The 14,984-nt window shown below is 38.9% G+C and overlaps 1 long non-coding RNA gene across 1 annotated transcript; it reads right to left on the bottom strand.

Moving 5' to 3' along the window:
* Positions 1-772: 772 nt before the first annotated feature.
* LOC113606179 (uncharacterized) lies at positions 773-4,174 on the bottom strand. The gene is made up of 3 exons (XR_003427463.1): positions 3,971-4,174; positions 1,760-1,818; positions 773-1,669 (listed from the first exon to the last, which is right to left on the bottom strand). It is a non-coding gene; the product is annotated as an uncharacterized LOC113606179 (long non-coding RNA).
* Between the last annotated feature and the right edge of the window lie 10,810 nt (positions 4,175-14,984).

Below are 14,984 nucleotides of genomic sequence, written 5' to 3'. Positions count from 1 at the left end.
GAGCACAGGCTCTAGGCATGCGGGCTTCAGTAGTTGTGGCTCATGGGTTCAGTAGTTGTGGCTCGCAGGCTCTCGAGCACAGGCTCAGTGGTTGTGGCACACGGGCTTAGTTGCTCTGCGGCGTGTGGGATCTTCCCGGACCAGGGCTGAAACCCGTGTCCCCTGCATAGGCAGGATGATCCTTAACCACTGCACCACCAGGGAAACCCCTGTGTCATATTTTAGATTCCACATATAAGTGATATCATATGATATTTGTTTTTCTCTGTCTAGCTCACTTCACTTAGTATGATCATCTCTAAGTCCATCCATGCTGCTGCAAATGGCATTATTTCATTCTTTTTTATGGCTCAGTAATATTCCATTGTGTATATACCCCACATCTTCTTTATCCATTTATCTGTCAATGGACACTTAGGTTGCTTCCATGTCTTGGCTATTATAAAAGTGCTGCTATGAACACTGGGGTGCATGTATCATTTTGAATTAGAGTTTTGTCTGGATATATGCCCAGGAGTGGGATTGCTGGATCATATGCAAGTCAGCATAACTCTTGACTACTCATACATTCATAATGCAGAGATCATTTGCTCTGCCCTATGTTTCTGTTGCACAAGATTTTCTCTTTTTTAAGTCCTATTTCTTTTTTCCGGTACGCGGGCCTCTCACTGTTGTGGCCTCTCCTCTTGCGGAGCACAGGCTCCGGACGCGCAGGCTCAGCGGCCATGGCTCATGGGCCCAGCCGCTCTGCGGCATGTGGGATCCTCCCGGACCAGGGCACGAACCCGTGTCCCCTGCATCGGCAGGCAGACTCTCAACCACTGTGTCACCAGGGAAGCCCTAAGTCCTATTTCTTGAATAACCAGCTGCCTCAGGCTTGGTGTGGAGCAGTCTCTGAAGGACTGGGCTAGTACGTCGACTCACTTTTCAAAATATTTCCAGTACAGGTCACTCCTTCAGCGTCCCAGGTGCCTAATGAGTCGTGCTCCTCTCACAGCCAACCAGACAGGATATCAAAGTCTCCTTTATCTCTCTGGATGGATACAGAGCCATTAAGCTTAAACATGCCCTTTGCCAACAGACTTGAGTGTGGGGTTTAGTTATTAACTTGGTGAGCTTCCACCCAGCTAACTATTCTAGGAAATAATTTGGTGAGTCAGGTGTTTTTATATTCATATTTCAGCAAACCAGTAGTCTTTCCTGAGCACTGTGGCTGCAGGCTGAATGTCCCAGAAAGCTGTCCATCTCGACACAAGCTCTGTGGCTAACAGACAGAAAGGTGCGTTGTCAACAGAATTAGTTTTGTTTTCTTTTAAACAACATTGCCTTCTTTGTGATAAAAGGTCAGTAAGCATTTGTTCATCTCAGCTTTAATGAGGCTGTGAGCTGTTACCATAAAGCACGGAGCAGCATCTTAACTTAGGGAGTGTGGAAGTGGGGATGGGAAGTGAGAGTCTATGATTCAGTGGGATGGAAACCTGAGAAGTTCCTCCTCTGCCTGGAAGAAAGGCCGCACTGGGAGCATCTGCCTTTCTTCCCACTCCGAGCAAAGACTAGACTCCCTGGTACGTTTTCCTTATGGCAGCATATGGTGTGACAGTGCCAAGTGAGACAGCTCCAGGGACACCTCTTCCTTCAGCCAGACACAACACCTGATCCAGAGGAAGAGCTGTAGGGAGGAAGGAGGAAAGGGTGTGAGGGGGCACAGCAGACTGGGCACCTTCCCTTTGTCATCAGAGCAAATGCAATCAGTGCTCACCTGCTCGGGACCTGAGGATGCTCGTAATTCGTACAACACCATAAACAGGACTTAACTTCCTAAATGTAAAGACATAAGGGAAGTTTAATCGTCTGTATGAAAAAGTTCTCCTGAAATAAAATGAGTTGATTTTGTATTCAATACTTCCTGGGCAGTAGGTGCTGAACCAAGCACCATGCCTACTTTTGCTACCAACAAAGCTCACGACAAGTCCAGAAAGTTGCCATTGTTTCACCATTTTACAGATGAAAAACTTGGGACGGTAACTTGCCCAGAGTTCCATAGCTGAGCCAACATTTAAAGCAAAGTTTTGTTTGTTTCTAAGACCCAGAACTATTGACAAGGATATTATATTGCCTGTATAATAACTGATTAAATAAAATTAACATGACTAGCATGTATCCTGCATATCTAAGCTTACAATGAATTTGTATTATATATATAATAACTTATTTTGATATAAGAATTTTACCATTTAAAAAATCACAAAATGATGTTTCAAAGTAAACGTTCTACGACAATGAGAAACAACACTGACAAAACATGGGTAAAATTCATAATATAGGCAGCATCAAGATTCAGTTCAAACAAAAGCTTTACAGACAAGCAAAAGCTAAAAGAGTCCAGCACCACCAAAGCAGCTCTACAACAAGTGTTAAAGGAACTTCTCTAGGTGAAAAAGAAAAGGCTACAACTGGAAACAAGGAAATTACAAAGTGAAAAAGCTCACGGGTAAAGGCAAACATAGAGTAAAGGTAGGAAATCATCCACACACAAAGCTAGTAGAGAAGTGAAAAGACATAAACAGTAAAGTCATCTGTATCCACCATAAGCAGTTAAGGGATACACAAAACAGTGAGATGTACAATATGATATCAAAAACAGTAATTGTGAGGGAAGGAGAGTACAAATGCAGGGTTTTTTAAAATGCATTTGAAATTAAGAGATGCAACTTAAAACAATCACGTATACATATGGACGGCAATACAAAAACCTCATGGTAACCACAAACCAAACCTCTGAAAGTCACAAAGGAAAAAAAAAAGGGTTCAGATTTGACAAAGATGGGTTGTGAAGTCTCAGGCATTCTTTGTACTTCTCTCTCTATTTTTATATAAGTGTGAAATATTTTACGTGGAAATATATTTATAAAAGACAGATCACTACCCGTCTGGCAGAACTTCTGGCCATATTTTCACCTTGATGATGCCCTGGGTGACCATGTGCCTGGGCTCACAGGCATTACCAAAAATAATAAAAAGAAAAGCTCTGAGCTAAAAGCCTATCTTAAGTAAATTTTTCTGGGAAAATATGAAAAGACTCTATGGCCAGATTATTTTAGCGATAAATTCTTCTAAAATCCCATGTGATAGAATATACTTTTTTTAAAAAGGCTTCTAAATGTAGTTTACAAATTTAGTAGAAACCTGATACCCATAAATGACAAATGCAAAGGAAAGGAGGGAAGGGCACAGAGGAAGAAGGGAGACGGTAAGAGAGAGAAAAGAGGAGAAAAAATTCAACACAATATCCTTTATCAATACAGATGGAAAAAACATTAAATAAAATTCTGCCAAATGAAACTCAAAAATATATTAAAAGAAAAATCAAGCCCTACCAAGGAAATTTTACTCTCATGGAGTGGAAGGAAAGTTGAACATAGGTGGCTAGACATACAACACATGGCATCTATAGGTCAAAGGAGAAAACTTAAATAGATATCAAAAGGGTACCTAATAAATCTAACACCAAGTCTTGATTTTTTAAACACCCACAGCAAACTAAGAGTAGTAGATGGATATTTCTCAAATTTGATAAAAAATATTTTCTTTGTATTAGTTAAGGTAGAACTATTGGCTGGAACAGATAAACCCTGAAGTCACTGCAGTTTAATAAAATATGTTTATTCCTTATTCCTAGGAGGTCCAGCCAGTGGCAGTGTCAAGGAGGTGAGGAGAGTGTGGCCTAAGGAGGGTGACGTGTGATGTACTGTCCATGTGGTCACTAAGGGCCTCTGTCACCTTTAGTACGTGACCTCTAAGGCTACCCTGAGAACTGACATCTAACCAGCAGACAGGGAGAGGGAGAAAATCACACATGGGAAACTTTTGATATGGGTTGGATCAGGAAGTAGTACCCATCACTTCCACTAATATCCTGCTAATAGAACTTAGTCACATGGTTGCTTCTACTATGGAAATGGTGCCTCACCTGAGTCTATCCTCCTGGGCATCACATAGTCTTCCACTGCTCTTCCCACACAGACTATTTACCCATTCACAAGAGAAACAGTCCAAAATCCCATTCAGTCACTGTATCCAACTCAGGATCAAGGATCTCCAAGTGATGGTCTTCTCCGTCTGGTAAGGATGTTGCCTAAGAGTCCAGACACCTATGAACAAAAATGATAAATTATCTTCCTGTCTTCCTCCCCTAAATACACACATACACACACACACACACACACATCACTACATAAAACAGGGGTCCTGCTTCTTATATACAACTAATTTTGTCTTTCATTCTCATCCTATTGTTTTGGTTCTTTCACCATTATAAAGGAATCTTCCTGCTGAGAAGAACAAAGAACAAACAAACGCAGAGCTCATGTCTAAACAACAACTGGATCTTTACTGGGTGACAAGTGGTAATTCTTATCTCTGGAAAAGCCGCCTAAAGCAGCATTACTTAAACACTCCCCCTGACTCTATTTGCCCCAGGCATGCTTTTGCTCCTTCTGCCAGTATTATTTCCACCCCTGATTCAGATTTTAGAAGTCTTGCTGAGAAATCTGCGCTTGACCCTAGAGAGCTACCAAAGAATTTTAATCGCAAGCTTGATGGCAATGAAATTTGCATTTAGAAAAGTCACTGGGGGATGTGGAGCATGGCTTGAAGGGGCATCAACTGAAAGCTGCAGACATTCAGAGTAAACTGAAAAAAAGAAAAAGAAAAAGAGATAGAAGAAGGAAAAGAAGAAGGGCCAGTTGGGGGCCTTGTGATTATCAGTGAAATAAATACAGTTTTAGACAAATGACTCAAGGGACCTTGAACACATCAGCTCAGGAATGTCAAAGCTCTTTTATTTGCCTTGTGGAGATAAAGGAGAAGATGGGCTAAATAACAGTATCTTCACCAAATTTAAAAATCATCAATTAGGGCTTCCCTGGTGGCGCAGTGGTTGAGAATCCACCTGCCGATGCAGAGGACACGGGTTCGTGCCCCGGTCCGGGAAGATCCCATATGCCGCGGAGCAGCTGGGCCCGTGAGCCATGGCCGCTGAGCCTGCGTGTCCAGAGCCTGTGCTCCACCACGGGAGAGGCCACAACAGTGAGAGACCTGCGTACTGCAAAAAAAAAAAAAAAAAAAAAAAAAAAAAAAAAAATCAATTAAAAATTTTATGCTCTCTGCCTACATGTAAGAAAGGCAGACTATTCATTTGTTTACAAAGGATTCATCAGCTGATTTCAAGTAGGACTACCTTTATTGCCCTAGCATTGTGCTGTGTCTAGCAAATCTAAAAATAAAATATTAACTCTTTAAGGATTAGAAATAGGTGAGTTGTATTTCAAATTTTTTCAGAGGCCCAGAATTTTAAATTAAATATTATCTTAGTATGTTTTCTTAATGAGTTGTTTCATGAATGAGATAAAGTATGTGATAGCATAGATAAACTATGTGAAAGCACAACATGGGACTTCCCTGGTGATCCAGTGGTTAAGACTCCACGCTTCCAATGCAGGGGCCATGGGTTCAATCCCTCGTCAGGGAACTAAGATCCCTCATGCTGTGGGGAGTGGCCAAAAAACTAAAAACAAATTTTTTTTTAATTTTTAAAAATTAAGAAAAATAAGCACAACATTCACTGAAGCCTGCTTTGTGCAAGTCACCATGCCAGAGAGAAAGAAGAACAAGACGTGTTCTGTACCTTAAAGGAACTTTTTAAGTCAGGTAAAACTCAATGGAAGATTAATATCTTCCTGTGCCAGGACACTACATATGAAGTGTTTGTGATTACCCAAAAATTCAGATTCCAAAGTGAGGGCCTGTAAATCATGGAGCAGATCAAAATAGGTCCCACATCTAACTATTAATTGCCCTCCTGCTTAATGAGATATCCCGAGAAAACATCAAAGGCATAACAAAAGGAATGGAAGCACCAAGCTGAACAGAGCTGACAACTCTACTTCTGTAGGAGAAACGCAGAACAATGGAGAATGTGATATTAGTGTCCTGCTCACAATACGAAGAGATCACCCAGGGCCAGGCTGGTTACGTGGCTTGTCCAGATTCACACCATTAGTGACAGCACAAGAGTTGGAATCCAGTTTTCCAGATTGCTAGTGCAATAATAGTCTTTCCATCTTACCATATCAAGAGGTGGAAGAACAGTCCTCCCTGGACAAAGCTAAATAGTAAATATTTTCTGCATTAAGACACAGGCTGGGCTTCCCTGGTGGTGCAGTGGTTGAGAGTCTGCCTGCTGATGCAGGGGACACGGATTCGTGCCCCGGTCCGGGAAGATCCCACATGCCGTGGAGCGGCTGGGCCCGTGAGCCATGGCCGCTGAGCCTGCGCGTCCGGAGCCTGTGCTCCGCAACGGGAGAGGCCACAACAGTGAGAGGCCCGCGTACCACAAAAAAAAAAACAAAAAACAAAAAAAAACACAAGCTGGCTCAAACCTTTTCTACTTTATGGAAGTATCTTTGGGAAAAAAGAGTTTCAGAAAGAGTATCCTCAATCTTTAATCCCTTCTACTTTCCTATGTTGACGGTTTGGTAAGGAAAATCTAAAGTAAAAATTACCTGGGAAACTGGTTCCCCTTATTTTACTAAGAGACTAGAAAACCCTAGGTCCTTGTCTTAGTCTGTTTGTGCTGCTATAACAAAATACCATAAACTGGGTGACTTATAAACAACATAAAATTATTTCTCGTAGTTCTAGAAGGTGGAAGTGCAAGATTAAGGCACCATCAGATTTGACGTCTGGTGAGGGCCCACTTCCTGGTTCATTGATGGCATCTTTTCACTGTGCCCTCTCATAGCAGAAGGGACAAGGGAACTTTCTTGGGCTACTTTTATAAGGGCACTAATCCTATTCATGAGGGCAGAGCCCACATGATCTAAGCACCTCCCAAAGTCCCCACCTCCTAATACCATCACCTTCGGGGTTGGATTTCAACATATAAATTTTGGAGAGGACACAGACATTCTACCACAGCAGTTGTATAGTACAGCATCTAGAAAAGGTGGAAGGAATCTCAGGCAGGGGTAAGAAAGTGAACCCAAGTGCCAAGACTGAAATATGACCAGTTTAGCTAAGATAAAGGCTAAGTTGGAAAGGTAGGTAAGTTCTAACTTGTGAAAGGTGTTTAAGAAAAATCTAATGAACATCTGCTCAGGCCAGAAGGGAGTACCAAGGACTGGATTTACTGCTCCTCTGGCCACCCACCATTTCCTGTATAAAGCAACTAAAAGAATTTTTTTAATAGAAAAGAAATAATGGTTTTCAAGAAAAAGGATATCAGGCAATAATCCCCGAGAGACAGGAAACAAAGGAAATGAGCCCTAAAACTGCTCTAACTTACGGCATGGAGAGAGTACCCAGAGTGTGGATCAGGGAGGGGAATGCAGGAAAGGCCTGGTGAGTTCCTGAGTTGAAGAGATGCAGCAGGGGTTGAGGAGGCTGTGGTAGGTAGAAGTCGCAGGGTAGAGGCCACATAGTAAGTATTTTTGGCTTTGTAGGGCTCTTAAAGTTTGTGTCATATATTAAAATTAAAAACGTGAAAACCATTCCTAACTCATAGACTATATATAAAAGGCCATGGGCTGATTATGCCAGGGTCTTAGTTTGATACCCCTGTTCTAGAGGGGGAAAACCACCATGTGAGATGAAAATTACACTGGATAGGATTAACAACAGAGTAAACATGCAGAAGGAAATATGAGTGAACTTTAAGACACAGCAATAAAAACTGTCCAAAATGAAACTCAAGAGAGGAAAAAGAAACTAAAGAAAAAATTATTTTAAAAATAATTGACGGGCTTCCCTGGTGGCGCAGCGGTTGAGAGTCCGCCTGCCGATGCAGGGGACATGGGTTCATGCCCCGGTCCAGGAAGATCCCACATGCCGCGGAGCGGCTGGGCCCGTGAGCCATGGCCGCTGAGCCTGCGCGTCCGGAGCCTGTGGTCCGCAACGGGAGAGGCCACAACAGTGAGAGGCCCGCGTACCGCAAAATAAATAAATAAATAAATAGACTATATAAAGCATAAATAAGTTGTAGGACTGCTCTACGTCAATTAATATATATGCAACTGTAGCTCCCAAAGGAAAGAAGGATAGAGAGGTATGCTTGAATAAATAAAGGCCAAAAGTATTCCAAAATATCATGAAAAATATAAACCCATAGATCCACGAACACAATAAACCTCAAGCATGAAAAATATGAAGAAAACCACACGAGGACACATCTGTTGTTTAAATTGCTTAAAACAAGGTATGAAGGAAAGATCTCAGACACAGAGAAAAAAGGGCACATTACACAGCTAGGAACAAAGATGAGTGTAACCACAGATTTCTTGTTGGAAAGAAGCAAGTGAGAAGATAGTGGAGCAGTGTCTTTAAAACACTGACAGAAAAAAATGTCAGTCTAGAATTCTGTACCCTGTGAAAATATCTTTAAAAAACAAAGGTGAACCTAAAAACAAAACAAAACAGAAAGGTGAGGTAAAGACATTTTCAGACATACAGAAGCAGAAAGTATTCATCACCAACACACCTGCACTATAAAGAATGTTAAAGGGAGAATCTCAGTCAAGAGGAAAATGATACCAGATGAAAATCTGAATCAATACAAAGACAAAAAGAGCACTAGGCATGATGACTCTGTGAGTAAATACAAAAGAGCTTCTCTATTTAAATTTATTTAAAAAATAATTGACTGTATACAGCAAAAATAATAACAATACATTGTGAGGTTTGTAACATGTAGAAGTAAAATGTGTGACAATAGCACAAAGGCTGGGAGGGGAGAATGAAATTATACTGTTGTAAAGTTTTTATACTACATATTAATAGTGTAATATCACTCGAAAGTAGATGGTAATAAGTTTTAAATGTATATGATAAACCTTAAAGTAACCTCTAAATACCAGAAGAGTGACAGCTAGTAATCCAACAAAGGAGGTACAATAGAATTATTTTTAAAAAATAATGCAAAAGAAGACAGAAAAAAGAAGACTGAGACAAAGAACAAATGGCACAATTGAAAACAAATACCAAGATGGTAGATTTAAACCTAACAGTATCAGTACTGACACAAAATGCAAATGATCTAAACACACTAATTGAAAGGCAGATTGGCAGTTTGGATAAAAAACAAAGACATATCTAAATGATACCTTCAAGAAACCCACTTTAAATATAAAGACACAAATATGTTAAAAAGTAAAAGGACAAAAAATGATATACCATGGTAACACGAATTAAAAGTTGGAGTGTTTGGGACTTCTCTGGTAGTGCAGTGGTTAAGAATCCGCCTGCCAATGCAGGGGACAAGGGTTCGAGCCCTGGTCTGGGAAGATCCCACATGCCGCACAACAACTAAGCCCGCGTGCCACAACTACTGAGCCTGCACTCTAGAGCCCATGAGCCACAACTACTGAAGCCCGCGAGGCACAACTACTGAAGCCCACGCGCCTAGAGCCCCTGCTCCACAACAAGACAAGCCACCACAATGAGAAGCCTTTGCACTGCAATGAAGAGTAGCCCCCACTCACCACATCTTTAGAAAGCCCACGTGCAGCAACGAAGACCCAACGCAGCCAAAAAAGAAAAAGTTGGAGTGGTTATATTCATACAAGACAAAATAGACTTCAGAGCAAAAAATATCACCAAGAAAACTGAGGACCAGTTATTAATGATAAAGGGATAAATTTATTGTGAGAACTTAATGATCTAAATACATATGCACTTAATAAGAGGTTCAAAATGAATTAAGCAAAAGCTGATAAAACCACAAGCATAAATAGCAAACCCACAATTATAATCAGAAATTTCAACACCCAGTTCTCAATAATTGATAGAACAAATGGATAGAAAACCAGTAAGATATAGATTGGACCAATACTATCAGTTAACTTAACATAAATAGCATATCTAGTATGGTCCATCCAATAATAGCAGAACACACATTCTTTTCAGGTGTCCACAGAATATTTATTAAAATAGTTTATATTCTAGACCATTTTAAAGTATCAATAAATTTAAAAGGATTCAAGTCATACAAAGTATGCTTTCTGGCCACAATGGCATAAAATTATAAATAAGTGAAATATCTCTAAAATACCCTCAAATATTTTGAAACTAAATACTATACTTTTAAATAACCCATGGGTTAAAGATGGAATAAAATGGGAGATTAGAAAGTATTTTTAAAAGAATGAAAATGTAAACAAACACGATCAAAATTTGTGGGGTAAAGCTAAGGCGGTATTTAGGGGGGAAAATCATACTACTAAACACCTATACAGAAAAGAAAAAGAGTTCTCGAATTATACATTTTCAATTAAGAAACTAGAATAAGAACAGAGTTCAGAAGTAGACATACATGGGCTTCCCTGGCAGCACAGTGGTTGAGAGTCCGCCTGCCGATGCAGGGGATGCAGGTTCGTGCCCCGGTCCAGGAAGATCCCACATGCCGTGGAGCAGCTAGGCCCATGAGCCATGGCCGCTGAGCCTGCGCGTCCAGAGCCTGTGCTCCGCAACGGGAGAGGCCACAACAGTGAGAGGCCCACGTACCACAAAAAAAAAAAAGAAAAAGAAAAGAAAAAGAAATAGACATACATATATCAACACGATTTTTCCACGAAGGTGTGAAGGCAATTCCATGGATAAAGAATAGTCTTTTCGAGTCAAGTACCACAGTGTTCATTGCAGCCCTATTTACAATAGCCAGGACATGGAAACAACCTAAGTGTCCATCGACAGATGAATAGATAAAGAAGATGTGGCACAGATATACAATGGAGTATTACCCAGCCATAAAAAGAAACAAAATTGAGTTATTTGTAGTGAGGTGGATGGACCTAGAGACTGTCATACAGAGTGAAGTAAGTCAGAAAGAGAAAAACAAATACCATATGCTAACACATATATATGGAATCTAAAAATAATGGTTCAGAAGAACCTAGGGGCAGGACAGGAATAAAGAGGCAGATGTAGAGAATGGACTTGAGGACACGGGGAGGGGGAAGGGTAAGCTGGGACGAAGTGAGAGAGTGGCATGGACATACATACACTACAAAATGTAAAATCGATAGCTAGTGGGAAGCAGCTGCATAGCACAGGGAGATCAGCTTGGTGCTTTGTGATAACCTGGAGGGATGGGATAAGGAGGGTGGGAGGGAGACACAAGAGGGAGGAGATGTGGGAATATATGTATACATATAGCTGATTCACTTTGTTATACAGCAGAAACTCACACACCATTGTAAAGCAATTATACTCCAATAAAGATGTTTAAAAAAATAAAATAAAATAAAATGCAGCATTGGAACAAAAAAAAAGAATAGTCTTTTCAACAAATGGTGCTGGAACAATTGGATTATTACATGCAAAAAATAAAAAAAGAACATCAATCCATATCTCATACCATATATAACAACTCAAAGTGGATTTTAGATTTAAATGTTAAAACTTTTATAACAAAACATAGGAGAAAATCTTTGTGACCTTGAATCAGAGAAAAACTTACTAGTTATGACACCAAATATACAATTCATAAAAGAAAAAAATTGATAAAATAGGCTGTCAAACTTAAAGCTTTTGCTCTTCAAAAGATATTGTTGAGAATGCAAAGACAAGTCACAGACTCAGAAAATATTTGCAAATCACTTGTCTGTTAAAGAATGTACAGTAAAATTGACACACCATTGTAAAACAATTATACTCTAATAAAGATGTTTTAAAAATTAATTAATTAAAAAAATAATGATAGAAATTAATATATTAGAAAGTAATAAGAAAATGAATACATAAAACCAAGAGTTCAGATTTGGCATAAATACATTAAACATACTATTTGCTTGCTTAGCAAAAAAAAAAAAAAAGAATGTACAGTATATCCAGAGTATATAAAGAACTCTCAGAAATCAATAACAAGAAAACAACCCATAACATAATGTGTGAAAGATTTAAACAAACACTTCACCAAAGTTACATGATGACAAAAAAACTCATGACAAAAATGCTCCCTCCAGATATTAGTTATTAGAGAAATGTACATTAAAACCACAGTAAGATATCATTATATACTTATTAGGATACTAGCATTAAGAAGATTGACCATACCATGTTGAGGATGTAAAGTAACTGAAACTTTCAAACACTGCTTTTGGGAATGTAAATTAGTACAAATCAGTGGGAAAACAGTTAGACTGTTTCTTTAAAAATTAAACATACACCTACCATATGACACATTCATTCCATTCCTGGGTATTATCCAAGAGAACTGAAAGTATTGATATATGTCCATACAAGTACATGTAAAAACATTCATTGCAGCTTTGCTTGTAATAGTGCAAACTGGATCATGCCACCACCACCATCAGTTCCTACATTGATGCCCTTAACCCCCAGCAAAACTGTATTTGGAGACAGGACTTTTAGGAGGTATTTAAGGTTAAATGAGGTCAAAAGGGTGGGACCCTAATCCAATAGGATTGGTGGTCTTGTATGAAGAGGAAGAGATCCCTCTTTTTCTCTCCATCATGTAAGGACACAACAAGAAGGCAGCCTTCTGCAAGCTAAGAACAAAGCTCTCACCAGGAACTAAACAGGCCAGCACCTTGATCTTGGACTTCCCAGCCTCCAGAACTGTAGGAATTCAATTTCTGTTGTCTAAGCCACCCAGTCTATGGCGTTTTGTTATGGCAGCCAGAGCTGACTAACCCAGCGGACTACTACTGAATGGTAAAAAGGAGTGAATTATTGGTATGTGCAACAACATGGATGAATCTCAAAATAATTGTGCTGAGTGAAAGAAGTCAGACAAAAGAGTAGGCATTGTATGATTGATTCCATTCATATAAAATTCTAGAAAATGAAATCTATCCTATAGTGAAATAAAGTAGTTTGGTGCTTGCCTAGGGATAGGCGTGGGTAGGGAAGGGGACAGGATATAGGGTTACCAAGAGGCTCAAGGAGACTTCTCATGCTTGTGAATATGTTCATTATCTTGATTATGGTGATGATTTTACAAGCATCAACGTACCAAATTGTACATGGTAAATAAGTGCAGTTTTTGTCAACTGTATCTCAATAAACTATTTTTAAAACCTAATAAAGTTTTGCCTTAGCACTTGTAAAATTTTCATCTACAAATTTCAATCTTGACAATATACTATTTATACAATCATTTTAAACCAGCTAAAAATTAGTAGAAGATATTTTTTACAGGAGTAACTTAATAAAATCCTCTGTCAGCTTTTAATTCCTACATCCTACATGGTGATAAGGCAAGAAAAAAGAAAAGCAACTGCCAAGAACATTTTTCCTTAACTTGTAAAAGCAAGTACAAAGGCATATGTTCTCTTAAAGGAGTTTCTACAAATAGAATCACCCCAAAGCTAACTATTTTCTCATCTCCCAGATCACTTTAAACTACTTTTTTTCTGAATAATTTGAAAGTAGTGGTAGCTTTTAAAAACAATGGAAATAATGAATGAAATTCATATTCCCTAATACAAAGAAGCTTTTATTTTCAATACCCGAGACAAATTTGGCAACTGTTACACATTTCAAATAAATCTAAGGATAAATAAATTTGGTAGTTACCCAAGAAAAAAATAAAACATAATGACAACTATAATACAGAAAAATGATTTTATTGTAGTTTTTTTTTTCTTTCTATTGCATTCCCATCAATGTTCCCAATGCAGAAACTAAGAAGTGGAAAGAAGAGTTTTCCACTGAAGACATTTTAAACATGTGAAGTTAATTTTGCATTCTCTATGGTCTGCAAATTGACATAGGAGTTTAGAATTGTATCTGTTGCTTTTCAAGAGGAAATTAAACACTAATAATGGACACATTATAAGTTCGATTCATCCCTTAATCTTCCATGACTTATTATTCCTGCCAGTGCCAGGAATAATCAGAAATGTATACCTTTTTTTTTTTGTAAAAGATCTTTGTAATAATTTCAAAACATTCTCGTGAAGCAGCTTCTTATTATGATACCCAACTTATAGATCAGGAAGCTAGAAAAGAAAGTTATGCAAAGGTATAAGGTCACAGATATTAGAAAACTGTTTTGATTTTTTGATTATGTGTTCAATCCATAAAGTTGCAAATACAGCTGTGAGGTTCCGGGCTTAGGTAAATGGGAGGGGAGGAGGGTCATTAACAGACACTAGAAGGTTGGTAGGGAGATGGAGCTGTGTGTGATGGGGAAAGGAGAGCAGGATGAGTCTGGGATGTGTTGAGTAACAGGAGTCGACAGGATACCTCAGTGACAGGGCCTGACATGAAGCAGAAAGAAGTTTTGTGACTGGAGTTAAGGATCATGACTTGAGATAAAAATGTGAGTCATTAGAAGAGTGAGATAGTTGCCCTAATATGTTTGCTATCACAGATCAAATGGCATCTAATGTAAATATTATCTTTTTAAAAATCATGTTACACTTCTAGCATATGAGGAAGAGAATAATTCAGAAATAATTTCATTACTGTCACATGATGCTAATTATACTTCACAGGAATGATTCAGTGGGATGGTGGTGGAGGGAACACCTTCTGTCTGACACATTATCTCTGAGTGATCCAAGCAGACACTCTGTCTTTAGGAAATCCAGATCATCGGAGCTGCAACCAAGGAGTCACTGTTTACCCCTTTCACACTGTACAGCAAACACTTGTTTGTATTTTAATCGATTATGTAGCTATCAAGGTTTTCTTTTCTGTAATATCATCATTAAAGTCTGTGTACAATTTAAAAAACTGTATCATTTAACATAGATTCAAACATTTTTTTCTTTAATACATTTGCTAGCTTTGAACTTAGAAGAATATACTATATAAAGTCCTTTCCCTTCCCTCACCAAAAGCCCAGCTCTCCAAGTTTCCCTCAGAAGCAAACAACATTATCAGTTTAAAAAGAAAGAAAGAAAGAAAGAAAGAAAGGAAGGAAGGAAGGAAGGAAGGAAGGAAGGAAGAAAACTTTTTTT

This window comes from Aethalodelphis obliquidens, unplaced genomic scaffold, assembly GCF_003676395.1.
Source record: "Aethalodelphis obliquidens isolate GAN/ISIS:26980383/991018 unplaced genomic scaffold, ASM367639v1 scaffold3, whole genome shotgun sequence".
Taxonomy (NCBI): Eukaryota; Metazoa; Chordata; class Mammalia; order Artiodactyla; family Delphinidae; genus Aethalodelphis; species Aethalodelphis obliquidens.
This window is presented reverse-complemented; position numbering and strand designations above follow the sequence as displayed.